We start from the raw sequence: 4,649 nt of genomic DNA, 5'->3' as shown, positions 1-4,649 counted from the left end.
TAATAGGAGGCACTGGTCTGCCATGTAAATGACCCATCAGGGAACACAGAAAAAAGGATCAGCTATAGAGTTAAAATGACCTCATGGAGGCTGACACAAGACAGAGGTGAGAATTCGCTGTGTTCTGTTATTGGTGCCCACTGAGTACTAGCAGAACCCTCTCCCCTCCCTGGTTAGTGCCCACAGCAACGGCCCCTGAATGGTCTTTCTGGGGGCTATTTAAGCAACCGAGAAAATGTGAGTATAAATACATTAAACCTGACGGGAGGGCAGGGAGGCAAAGAACTTGTGTGCTAATCTCAAACTGAGTAGTTCTAGCCATGTGGCCTTGGGCAAGTCTGTGAACCTCCTTATTTTATCTGTGATAATAATACACCCAGGAGCATCGAGATAAAGCACAGGATGTAAAGTCTTTCTTTCTGAGATGCCAATCTCCTAACGTCCCTTTCTTCTCTAAGGGCTATCTGGTCTTCTCTGGGCATCGATTCAGTGACATGTTTGTTTGCACACCAAGTTTCATAGGTTTTTATAGAATTTTATTAGAATCCTTAACCAAGACTTATAAGAAATAAAAGGATCTGCTTCATAAATATAAAGCTAATATAGAGTCCTCATATTTAAGATTCACTCTAGTACATTTTCATGGGCTACTAGAAAAGTCTGAGTGTTTAGCTGTTTTTCAGAGAGAATTGATCAACGTTCTCTCTCCGGAGTCATGGGGACATGACTGGGACCTAAGGACCTAATTTCTCTTGACTTCCCATTCTGTTTTCTTTTTAGATAGTTTTTCCCTCTTCTGGCTCCAGAGGGCTTTCCTTTTGACAAATACTTTTAACAGCACTCAGCCCTTGAGGGCTGTGTGTGTGTGTGTGTGTATGTGTGTGTGTGTGTGTTTGGGCCAGCAACTGTATTCTCTTTTATTTTTTCTGTATAGCTTATGAAGTTTCCATTTTTTGTCTTGTAACCACTTATGTGAGTTTCTATTCTCAGCTTGCAAATAACTCTTGCGCTTGGCTCACCGTTTCTATTGTGAAGCATGAAACTCACTTGCGCTGGAGTTATACACACAGTCATAGATCTGCCTCAATCTGCACCAAAACCTGCCCTCTGGAGAATGGAATGCTTCTGGGGTTTTTTTCCCAAGTAATTCTTGGCAGAGCTGAAGGCTCTAGTTGTCCCTAAAGAAATTCTGTTGTCTAGGCTTCCTGGCAAAGGGCCTCTGTGTAAAGCACACCCTCCAGGAAACAAACCTGCTCTGCTGGAACTTTCTGGTTTCATTGGTTTCAAACATCCCTCTCACAGCTCAGAGACAGAAGCAATAGGGCTACTTTGGGAAGCTGCTCTTTTTATCTCATACTCTCTCCTATCTGGGCATTGTTTATAAAATAACGCTGAAATTTATAAAATGCTGTAATATTTGAGTTATTTTTAATCTACCATTGGTTGTGTAGCAATAAAAATACAGGCAGTGATGAGGCAACATTCAATAAAACAGCATTTTATTGCTATAAAACTAGCCAATGGGAGCCTTCCTCTGAAGTCTGTAATTCTAGGGAACCAACAACAAAGTACACCAAGGAAACTCCGGTTTTTACACAATTCCTCTTCCTTATACACCAAGGAAACTCCGGTTTTTACACAATTCCTCTTCCTTAATTAATTAAAATGTGATTTTTAGGCTGTCTGATAAATAGGCAACATTACATAAGACTGAGGGGAAAAAAACACCTGGAAGCTACTACTACCATAATTTGTATTTATTCCCTAATATGGTGAGCATACTATTTCTGGTCTTGCTTTTTTTTCCACTTAATTTACCCCCAAAATATTTTCCACGTTTCTATGAAGTCTTTACAATTGTCATGTTTAATAGTAACACAACTGTTTTTCTCACTTCAGGAATGGGATTCCCTTTTGTGACTCCATTTTTGAGTCACCCTAGTTAATATACAATTGTGAGTTGTCTCTCTGATGTATTAAGCAAAGAAGAATTGTTATTTTATTCAGTCTATGGCTTTGATGAAGACGTAGAAGCACAGACCAAAAAACAAACAAACAACAGTGGAGCAATGGCAGAGAGCGCTAAAGGACTGATTTTAGCAGTATGCCCACTACCGCAGAATCCCTTCCTGGTGTTTCAAGACGGCAATACCACACTGACACATTTGTATTCTCGGAGATGATTACAGAGTTCCTGGCCTCCAAAAGAGCAGCAAAAAATGACCTTGGTTCAGCCCTAGAGTGCCTAACAAAGACTAACACCTGTGAGGGAAACTGAAGGAGCCATAGTGCACACTTGTTTGTCTTTCAAAACTTACCTAAATTCGAATCAAGACGCTTTAAGTATTAACTTCATTGATATTTCAGCAGAGCTAATTTCTGTTGCTAAGCTTCCAATGTGTGTTACATGATAGGAGACCTGGTAAGATGGTTCAAGCAGTATCCTCTGACAGCCCAGTCGAGGAATCCATCGGTCCGGCTCCCGCGAGAGTGAGGGGGGGCAGCGCGCATTCGCGCGTGCGTGAGCCGGCGCGCGAGAAAGGGCCCGGTCGCGCTGAGGCTCGAGCGGCAGTCGCCATTTTGCAGGGCTCTCTCTGACGCGGGCGCCGCCGCCGCCGCCGCCGCCACCGCCGCCGCCGCCACCGCCACCGCCACCACCACCCGGAGGCTCTTGTCAGGATGGTGAAGCTTTTCGTTGGAAACCTGCCCTGGGAGGCCACAGAGCAGGAGATCCGCTCACTCTTCGAGCAGTATGGGAAGGTGCTGGAGTGTGACATCATTAAGAACTACGGCTTTGTGCACATAGAGGACAAGACGGCGGCCGAGGATGCCATACGCAACCTGCACCGCTACAAGCTGCATGGGGTGAACATCAACGTGGAAGTCAGCAAGAGTAAGAGCAAAGCTTCAACCAAGTTGCATGTAGGCAACATCAGTCCTACTTGTACCAACCAAGAGCTTCGGGCCAAGTTTGAGGAGTATGGTCCAGTCATCGAATGTGACATCGTGAAAGATTATGCTTTCGTACACATGGAGCGGGCAGAGGATGCAGTGGAGGCCATCAGGGGCCTTGACAACACAGAGTTTCAAGGCAAACGAATGCACGTGCAGTTGTCCACCAGCCGGCTTCGGACTGCCCCTGGGATGGGAGACCAGAGTGGCTGCTATCGGTGTGGGAAAGAGGGGCACTGGTCCAAAGAGTGTCCGGTAGATCGTACGGGTCGTGTGGCGGACTTTACCGAGCAGTATAACGAACAGTGTGGACCAGTGTGCACACCTTACACCATGGGCTACGGGGAATCCATGTATTACAACGACGCGTATGGAGCGCTCGACTACTATAAGCCTTACCGAGTCCGTTCTTACGAGGCAGTGGCAGCAGCAGCAGCAGCTTCCGCGTACAACTACGCAGAGCAGACCCAGTCCCATCTGCCTCAAGTCCAGAGCACAGCTGTGACCAGTCACCTCAACTCCACTTCTGTTGAGCCCTACGACAGACACCTGTGGCCCAACTCAGGCGCTGCTGCCACCTCAGCTGCTATGGCTGCTGCCGCTGCCACCACTTCCTCCTATTCCGGAAGGGACAGGAGCCCCCTGCATCGTGCTGCAGCTGTGCTCCCCACAGTTGGAGAGGGCTACGGTTATGGGCCAGAGAGTGAGCTGTCTCAGGCTTCAGCAGCTGCACGGAATTCTCTGTATGACGTGGCCCGGTATGAGCGGAAGCAGTATGTGCACCGAGCACGGTACTCAGCCTTTTAAACACTGGAGGTAGGATAACTGCGGACTGAACCCTCGGGCTGCGGTCGTATATGAGAACTTGCTCTGCGCGGTCCCCTTTGCCGGGATGTTTCCATTGCTTCATGTTTCAGTAAACAAAGGAGTTTGTGACCAACTATGTTTTCTTCCTTAGTTCTTCTAAGTTGACTTTTCTTTCCTCCTGATACTAGTCTCTGTAGCCTTTCACTCTATTCCTTATGTTCTCAGCCTCTGAGCAGCCCTAGGTAAGGATTATGCTGGCATCCCCTTTTTCCTGTACAGTGGAATCCCTCTTACCTTGCTTTCCTTAGGAGTTGAACCCTTCTCCCTGTCTACCTGCAACATCTCCTTTCCCTTTAAAATGACCGTGTAGTGGCAAGCAGCCTTTTACTCTTCTCTGTTAGCTCTGGACTCTTAACATTGACGCTAATCTTCTGAAATTGCTAGGACCGTTGGGGTTTTGGTGGTTGTTGTTTTGTTTGTTTTGTTTTGTTTTTTTATGTCTGACCTGTGATCATGGTACAGCATTAGCTGAAATTTAGCCTTGTTTTACTCCACTTCTCCCCCCCCCCCCTTTTTCTTTTAAAGTTTGACAAATAAACGTTTCTAACACTTAAGTAAAAAAAAAAAAAAGGAATCCATCATCACCCACATAAGTTTTTCAGCATGGCCATTTTCCTGGGTGTAACAGTGCAGGCAAAGTTCCCTTCCCATCATCCTCAACATGAACTGCAGACACATTGAATGCAGACACATTGTTAGGAAGGCTGGTACTGCTAATCCATGGAGTAAATAAATGATACAGTCTGTCATTTTTGCAGCAAGATTTTGTACTGGCTTAGAGAATATTTGGAAACATTTTCAAGTCTTCAACACAGTCAAGAATTCTTCCC

At 45.9% G+C, this 4,649-nt stretch overlaps 1 pseudogene; it reads left to right on the top strand.

Moving 5' to 3' along the window:
- The first annotated feature begins 2,663 nt into the window (after positions 1-2,663).
- On the top strand, positions 2,664-3,759 carry LOC137756426 (RNA-binding protein 4B pseudogene; annotated as a pseudogene).
- Positions 3,760-4,649: the final 890 nt, after the last annotated feature.

Source organism: Eschrichtius robustus, chromosome 2, assembly GCF_028021215.1.
Source record: "Eschrichtius robustus isolate mEscRob2 chromosome 2, mEscRob2.pri, whole genome shotgun sequence".
Taxonomy (NCBI): Eukaryota; Metazoa; Chordata; class Mammalia; order Artiodactyla; family Eschrichtiidae; genus Eschrichtius; species Eschrichtius robustus.
This window is presented reverse-complemented; position numbering and strand designations above follow the sequence as displayed.